Source organism: Oncorhynchus nerka, linkage group LG2 (genome assembly GCF_034236695.1).
Source record: "Oncorhynchus nerka isolate Pitt River linkage group LG2, Oner_Uvic_2.0, whole genome shotgun sequence".
NCBI classification, from domain to species: Eukaryota; Metazoa; Chordata; class Actinopteri; order Salmoniformes; family Salmonidae; genus Oncorhynchus; species Oncorhynchus nerka.
The window spans coordinates 63,158,232-63,167,741 of record NC_088397.1 but is presented as its reverse complement, the minus strand read 5'-3'; positions in this window follow the sequence as shown (position 1 = coordinate 63,167,741).

Here is a 9,510-nt window from a genome sequence, read left to right as displayed (position 1 = left end):
TTTGTGGGTTCGATTACAGGCTCAAAATGGCCAGAAACAAATACCTTTCTTCTGAGAAATGAACGCTATTCCATGCGAGAAGTTGCCACGAAACTGAAGATCTTGTACAAAGCTGTGTACTACTCCCTTCACAGAACAGCACAAACTGCATAGAAAAAGGAGTGGGAGGTCCCGGTGCAAAACTGAGAGTGTCTAGTTTGAGAAACAGATGCCTCACAAGTCCTCAAATGTCAGCTTCATTAAATGGTACCCGCAAAACACTAGTCTCAACTAATCAACTAAGCTAATCCAAGTCTATCATTTTAAAAGGCTAATTGAACAGTGAAGAGGTGATTCCGGGATACTGGTCGTCTAGGCAGAGTTGCAAAGAAAAAGCCATATCTCAGACTGGCACAATAACAAATAAAAGATTAAGATGGGCAAAAGAGCACAGACACTGGACAGAGGAACTCTGCCTAGAAGGCCAGCAAAATCTGCCACTCTTCACTGTTAATCAGTTAGCCTTAAAATTATAAACTTGGATTAGCTAGCAAAACGTGCCATTGGAGTGATGGTTGCTGATAATGGGCCTCTGTACGCCTATGTAGATATTCCATAAAAAAATCTGGCATTTCCAGCTACAATAGTAATTTACAACATTAACAATATCTACACTGTATTTCTGATCAATTTGATGTCATTTTAATGGACAAGGAAAGTGCTTTTCTTTCAACAACAAGGACATTTCTAGATCCTTTGCTATGAGACTCGAAATTGAGCTCAGGTGCATCCTGTTTCCATTGCTCATCCTTGAGATGCTTCTAGAACTTTATTGGAGTCCACCTGTGGAAATTCAATCAATTGGACATGATTTGGAAAGGCACCCACCTGTTTATATATAAGGTCCCACAGTTGACAGTACATGTCAGAGCTAAAACCAAGCCATGAGGTCGAAAGAATTGTCTGTGGAGCTCCGAGACAGGATTGTGTCGAGGCACAGATCTGGGGCATTGAAGGTCCCCAAGAACACCGTGCCTCCATCATTCTTAAATGGAAGAAGTTTGGAACCACCAAGTCTCTTCCTAGAGCTGGCTAAAACTGAGCAATCGGGGGAGAAGGGCCTCATCTGACAGAGCTCTGGAGTTCCTCTGTGGAGATTGAAGAACCTTCCAGAAGGACAACCATCTCTGCAGCACTCCACCAATCAGGTCTTTATGGTAGAGTGGCCAGACGGGAGCTACTGCTCAGTAAAATGATAGCCACTTTTGAGTTTGCCAAAAAGCACCTAAAGACTCTTAGACCATGAGAAACAAGATTCTCTGGTCTGGTGAAAACCAGATTTGGCCTGAATGCCAAGCGACACATCTGGAGGAAACCTGGCACCATCCCTATGGTGAAGCATGGTGGTGGCAGCATCATGAGGTGGAGATGTTTTTCAGTGGCAGGTACTGGGAGCTTTGTCAGGATCGAGGCAAAGATGAATATAGCAAAGTACAGAGAGATCCTTGATGAAAACCTGCTCCAGAGCGTTCAGGACCTCAGACTGAACCCAATCTAACATCTTTGGAGAAACCTGAAAATATGTACAGGAACGCTCCCCATCCAAATTGACAGAGCTTGAGAGGATCTGCAGAGAAGAATGGAAGAAACTCCACAAATTCAGGTGTTCTAAGCTTGTAGTGTCATACCCAAGAAGACTCAATGCTCTAATCGCTGGCAGAGGTGTTTCAACAAATTACTGAGTAAAGGGTCTGAATACTTATGTTAATGTAACCTGTTTTTGCTTTGTCTTTATGGGGTGTTGTGTGTAGATTGATGAAAAAAATAATATTGAATATATTTTAGAATAAGGCTGTAACGTAACAATATGTGGAAAAAGTCCAGGGGTCTGAATACTTTCCGAAGGCACTGTTTAGGCAATCCTGAATGAATCATGATGAGTGAGAAAGTTCTAGACGCACAAATGTCATACCCCATCAAAAATGCTATCCTCCCCTGTTATTGTAATGGTGATAGGTTAGCATGTCTTGGGGGTATGATATTTGTGCGTCTAACTTTCTCACTGATTATCATTCACAATTCATTCAGGATTATCCATAATCATGGTAGGATCCACATTAATGTAGAAGTATTTAGAAAAATATGATATTCTTATTTACAATAAATGTGACTCCAAAATGACAATACATTATTTACCATTAATTTCTACTGGACACAAAATAATCTGAAACAACCAAAAACAAACAGCAAATGCATCCAACAAATGTGTGGAGTCTCAAGCTTGATGTAGTCATTGTGTGCTATGAATGTGGGACCAAATACTTTTTACTACTTTTAATACACATACAAGTGGATTTGGCCGAATACTTTTGATCCCCGAAAATGTGCGGGGACTATTTACAACAAGTGCTCTAATTTCTAAACGGTTCACCCAATATGGATAAAAAATACTCCCTCAAATTAAAGCTGACAGTCTGAACTTAAACTTCATTGTCATTGTTCGATTTAAAATCCAAACTTGGACTATCGAGCCAAAATAATTTTAAAAATCCCAATAATTATGGAAGGTACTGTAATTCATATAGGCCTAATAGTACTGTAGAGATTTTTTTTTTTTTTACTTGTGCACACTATATAGCTGGATTGCCCTGTCCTGTCCCTAGGGATCCACCACCCTGCAGCTCCCCAACTCAGCACACCCCACTCAGCTTTAGGATCTTAGTGAAATATTCATTTCTGGATTCAGGTGTATTAGGCCAAGGCCAGAGTGACAACAAACAGTATGGCAGACCCCCAGGGCCAGGACCGAGTAGCCCAGCAGCTAGGGATCACCCCTGATGTAGGCATGTTTTCAAAACAGACTCCTTTTGTTGTACAGTATTCCATATAAGGCATCCAAACCAGTGGCGGCTACTGAGGGGCGAACGGCTCACAATAATGGCTGGAATAGAGTAAATGGAATGGCATCAAGCACACGGAAACCATGTATTTGATACTGTTCCACCTATTTCCCTCAGGCCATTACCACGAGCCCGTCCTCCCCAATTAAGGTGCCACCAACCTCCTATAAATGATAGGTTACACAGTTTCTTCTGATAAGTCTCCAGCATCAACATTTACAAGCAAACACAAATAGGAAGAAGGGTGAATCTGTAGACATGCTGCGATAAAATAACATATAACATGTGTAACATACTCTACCAGAATTCAGCCAGCCTTCACAAGAGCATAACATATGCAAATATGTCCCGTTTTGTGTTTTACACCTCCTGCAGAGGAATTACATTTCTGAGTCCATGATATTCATATTATCTTATATGGATGGTCTTAAACTGCAGTAATTTATGTCTGAGATTATATGAACATAACTGGGCATTCCAACATATCTGTATCCATTCATTATCATCAATTGTCTCCCAGGTCTTCCTCACATTTTTTGTTTTACATGTTTTGTGTCATTGGGAAAAGCCTCTATCAACACTTGATACAGTTTGGAAATCAACTTTTGTCAGACTGCCTTAAAACAGTTTCAATATTTGAAGCTTCTGGCTTGTTCAGTGTTTGCTGCACAGAGAGAATAAAGTGTTGCACCTGCAAAAGTTCACCTCAGCGCAATCACAGACTGGTCTTTCCTGGTTGCCTGACCCTGCTGAGTTCCCTGTCATCATCTGATCCTGCTCAGATGAGGCATGACAAAGAATTTCCTTGGTGTACATTTATACTATCTAACGTTAGCCAACTTTTGGCTAGCTCTATTGGTACATCAATTGGCAAAAATTAGTCAAGTTCATTTACTTCTGTTGAAACAGGACAAAACATTTCCATACACACAGTTGTTAGATACTGCTACCTGACATATAGCTAGAGGCTAGAGCTGAACTGGCTGTGGTAGCTACTAGCTAGCAAACTAGTTCATTCACTTCATACAGAACTTCAGTCGAGAGGGGGTAAAACTTACAACACATTAGCTAATGTTACATGTCAGTTACACTACTAACTCAGCACTGGGAATATTTTTTTATTTTTTTATGTCAAACAGCAGTTACCTTGCCAGCTACATCAGTCAAATAAAAGTGGCCAGTTTTTTTCGGCTTGCTCTTGCAAGTCAGAGAAAAGCACAACACACACAGACAACAGCTACCATTCGCACGGTCTGCACAACGCATCACCAGGGGCAAAATACCTGCCCTCCAGGACACCTACAACACCCGATGTCACAGGAAGGCCAAAAAGATCATCAAGGACAACAACCACCCAAGCCACTACCTGTTCACCCCGCTACCATCCAGAAGGTGAGGTCAGTACAGGTGCATCAAAGCTGGGACCGAGAGAGTGAAAAACAGCTTCTATCTCAAGGCCATCATAATCAAATCAAATTGAATTAGTCACATTTCTTGTTACTTTTATTTTTTATTCTTATCCGTATTTATTTTTAACTGCGTTTTTGGTTAGGGACCGTAAGTAAGCATTTCACTGTAAGGACTACACTGTTGTATTTGGCGCATGTGACTAATACAGCAGTGCCGAATACAACAGTGAAATGCTTACTTACGAGGCCCTAACCAATAAATGCAGTTTAAAAGAATACGGATAAGAATAAGAAATAAAAGTAACAGGTCATTTAAGAGCATCAGACCGTTAAACAGCCATCACTAGCACAGAGAGGCTGCTGTCTACATGCAAACTTGAAGTCGTTGGCCACTTAAATACTGCCCTACCAAGCAAAAAGGCAGTAACTGCTCATTTGGCCAAAAATGAATACATGCTTGATCATGTGGACAAGTATCCTGTCACGAATATTACCGAAGGTGACTCCCCTTCTTGTTCGGTTGGCGCTCGGCGGTCGTCGTCGCCGGTTTGGTTGTTAGGATAGGGTTATATATAGTCTGTTCAGCCCGCTTCTGTTTCGTGCGGGCTTGTTCTCCTGTTTCTTTGTTTGAGTGTATTTTGTTTGCATTTGGGTTTCACGCTGTCCGTTTATATTTCTGTTCATTTGTGTTTCCACTTTTGTACATGTTATGTTTCCAGGACATTAAAGTGTGTTGTTTTTCCCACATCCTTTGCTCTCTGCGCCTGACTCCACACCTCTTCACTCATTTACACGTCACAGATGCCCGCACCTTCTATGGAGTCAGCAGGAGCAGCGACCACTCCTCTTCCCACTATGGAAGAGCGAGTTCAACATCACACGTCCATCCTCCATCGCCTAGGATCAGCGATGGATCAGATGATGGAGAGGATGGATCGTTGGGAGAGGAATGGTTTCCCTACTACTACCCCACCGACCCTCCTACCAGCAACTCTACCATCTCCCCCATCTGGATCCGGTTCCAGCGCTCTGCACATGACGCCTCCGAGGAATTACGATGGAGCAGCGACGGGGTGCCAGGGATTCCTGCTGCAATTAGAACTCTACCTGGCCACCGTTCGGCCGGCCCCCTCGGAGGAGGAGAGAGTAGGGGTCCTCATCACCTGCCTGACCGGTAGAGCCCTGGAGTGGGCTAATGCGGTCTGGAACGGGCCCGACTCAGCGAAGGACAACTACCCGGAGTTCATCCGCCGTTTCAGGGCCGTGTTCGATCACCCTCCAAAAGGTCGAGCGGCGGGTGAGAGATTGTTCCATCTTAGACAGGGGACGAAGAGCGCGCAGGACTTCGCGCTGGAGTTTCGGACCTTGGCTGCGGGAGCAGGCTGGAACGACAGGGCCCTGATAGACCATTACAGGTGTAGCCTGAGAGAGGACGTCCGTAGGGAGCTGGCCTGTCGGGATACTACGCTTAGCCTGGATGGACTGATAGACCTGTCGATCCGGCTGGACCATCTGCTAGCTGCTCGTGGGCGTTCCGAAAGGGTCCTGTCAGTTCTACCTCCTTGTGGCCGGAGAGGGCACACGTCTGGTCGGTGCTGGAGGAATTCATCTGGGAATCGTGAGGGCAGGCAGAACACTCATCGGTCACCCCAGGTGAGTAAGCACCACACTCTCCCAGAGTTTCCTGTTGGTCACATGTTCCTATTAATTTGTTTCCTTAATTATTCTCCTTCTCTCCAGCATAAGGCACTGGTAGATTCAGGCGCAGCTGGAAACTTTATAGATCGCGGACTCGCTCAGAGGTTGAGGATTCCGTTAGTAAAAGTAGACCCCCCTTTTCCCGTGCACTCTTTAGATAGTCGACCATTAGGGTCAGGGCTGGTAAAGAAAGCCACAATTTCATTGGAGATGATTACGCAGGGGAATCACAAGGAGCGAATTAGTTTGTTCCTTATCGATTCACCTGCATTTCCAGTTCTGGGGATTCCCTGGCTAGCTATTCATAATCCTACGATTTCGTGGAAACAGGGAACTCTACAGGGGTGGTCTGATGAGTGTTCAGGCAGGTGTGTAGGGGTTTCCATCGGTGCGACAACGGTGGAGAGTCCAGACCAGGTTTCCACCGTGCGCATTCCAGCTGAGTATGACGATTTGGCTATCGTTTTCAGTAAAAAGAAAGCGACCCAATTACCACCCCATAGGCAGGGGGATTGCGTGATAAATCTCCAGAGTAACGCTGCACTCCCCAGGAGTCATGTGTATCCTTTGTCCCAGGAGGAGAAGGTGGCTATGGAAACTTATATCACCGAGGCTCTGGGACAGGGGTACATTCAGCCCTCCATGTCACCTGTCTCTTCGAGTTTCTTTTTTGTGAAGACAAAAGATGGTGGGTTACGTCCGTGTATTGATTATAGAGGTCTAAATTCCATCACAGTGGGTTTTAGTTACCCACTACCTCTCATTGCTACAGCAGTGGAATCATTTCACGGAGCGCAGTTCTTCACTAAACTGGATCCCAGGAGTGCTTATAATTTGGTGCGTATTCGGGAGGGAGATGAGTGGAAAACTGCATTTAGCACTACGTCGGGCCATTATGAGTACCTCGTCATGCCATACGGTTTAAAGAATGCTCCAGCTATATTTCAATCCTTTGTGGATGAAATACTCAGAGACCTGCACGGACAGGGTGTAGTGGTGTATATTGACGATATTTTGATCTACTCCGCTACACGCACTGAGCATGTATCTCTTGTGCGCAAGGTTCTTAGACGACTGCTGGAGCATGACCTGTATGTGAAGGCGGAGAAATGTGAGTTTTCCAAACAATCAGTTTCCTTCCTGGGTTATCGCATTTCCAGCTCTGGTTTGGTAATGGAGGGTGACCGCATAAAGGCCGTGCGTAATTGGCCGACTCCGACCACGGTAAAGGAGGTGCAGCGGTTTTTGGGATTTGCCAATTACTACCGGAGGTTTATCCGGGGTTTTGGTCAGGTAGCTGCCCCTATTACCTCACTGCTGAAGGGGGGGGGCCGGCGCGTTTGCAGTGGTCAGCAGAGGCGAACGGAGCTTTTCATAAGTTGAAGGCGATGTTTACTGAGGCGCCGGTGTTGGCACATCCGGACCCTTCTTTGGCGTTTATAGTAGAGGTGGACGCATCCGAGGCTGGGGTTGGAGCGGTGCTCTCACAGCGTTCGGGTGTGCCTCCGAAACTCCGCCCCTGTGCCTTTTTTTCAAAGAAACTCGGGCCAGCGGAGCGGAATTATGATGTGGGGGATAGGGAGTTGTTGGCTATGGTTGAGGCCCTGAAGGTGTGGAGACACTGGCTTGAGGGGGCTAAGCACCCTTTCCTTATCTGGACTGACCATCGTAACCTGGAGTATATCCGATCAGCTAGGAGAATGAATCCTCGTCAGGCAAGGTGGGCCATGTTTTTCACCAGATTTCGTTTCACTATCTCATATAGACCAGGTTCCCTTAACACTAAGGCTGACGCGCTGTCAAGACTCTATGACACTGAGGACAGGTCCATCGATCCTACTCCCATCATTCCGGCAGCTAAGCTGGTGGCACCAGTAGTATGGGATGTGGACGCAGACATCGAGCGGGCGCATAGGGGGGGAACCTGCGCCTCCACAGTGTCCGGAGGGTCGTAGGTACGTGCTGCTGGCTGTCCGTGATCAATTGATTCGATGGGCTCATTGTCTACCCTCGGCGGGTCACCCAGGTATTTATAGGACAGTGCGAGGTCTTGAGAGGAAGTACTGGTGGCCCACTTTGAGGAGGGATGTGCGATTCTATGTTTCCTCCTGTTCGGTGTGCCCCAGAGTAAGGCTCCTAGACACCTGCCAAGAGGTAAATTACAACCTCTTCCCGTTCCACAACGGCCGTGGACCCATCTTTCGGTAGATTTTCTTACTGACCTCCCCCTCTCAGGGTAACACTACAATCCTGGTCGTTGTGGATCGGTTCTCTAAGTCCTGCCGTCTTATCCCATTGCCCGGTCTCCCTACCGCCCTACAGACTGCGGAAGCTCTTTTCACCCATGTCTTCCGGCATTATGGGGTGCCCGAGGATATAGTTTCTGATCGGGGCCCCCAATTTATCTCTCGTGTTTGGAGGGCATTTATGGAACGTCTGGGGGTCTCGGTCAGCCTGACCTCAGGGTATCACCCGGAGAGTAATGGTCAGGTGGAGAGAGTTAACCAGGAGGTGGGTAGGTTTCTGCGGTCGTATTGCCATGACCGGCCAGGGGAGTGGGCGAGATATATTCCCTGGGCAGAAATAGCCCAGAACTCACTAAGCCACTCCTCTACCAACATGTCACCATTTGAGTGCGTGTTGGGGTACCAGCCAGTCCTGGCACCGTGGCATCAGAGCCAGACTGAGGCTCCTGCGGTGGAGGAGTGGGTACAGCGCTCTAAGGAGACCTGGAGGGCGGTCCAAGAGTCATTACGCCAAGCGAGTATAAGGCAGAAGAAGAGCGCTGACCGTCACCGCAGTGAGGCCCCAGTGTTTGCACCTGGGGACAGGGTCTGGCTCTCGACCCGAAACCTGCCTCTCCGCTTGCCCTGCCGGAAGCTGGGTCCGCAGTGTATAGGGCCATTTAAAGTCCTGAGGAGAATAAATGAGGTTTGTTATCGATTATTACTTCCTTCGTATTATCGTATTAACCCCTCATTTCATGTGTCTCTTCTCAGGCCGGTGGTAGCTGGTCCTATGCAGGAAGATGAGGTTCCGGAGGTTCCTCCGCCCCCTCTGGACATCGAGAGGTCCCCGGCGTACAAGATACGAGCTATTCTGGACTCGAGACGCCGGGTGAGAGGCTTGCAGTACCTCGTTGACTGGGAGGGGTACGGTCCGGAGGAGAGGTGCTGGGTCCCGGTGAGGGATATTCTAGACCCATCTATGTTGAGTGAATTTCATCGCCTCCGTCCGGATCGCCCAGCGCCTCGGCCCCCGGGTCGTCCCCGAGGCCGGCATCGGCGCGCTGCGGGAGCTGCGCGTCAGGAGGGGGGTACTGTCACGAATATTACCGAAGGTGACTCCCCTTCTTGTTCGGTTTGCGCTCGGCGGTCGTCGTCGCCGGTCTACTAGCTATCGCTGATCCGTTGTTCTGTGTTCGTTTAGTTCTGTCTAATTGGTATCACCTGTTTCTTGTTTGGTTGTTAGGATAGGGTTATATATAGTCTGTTCAGCCCGCTTCTGTTTCGTGCGGGCTTGTT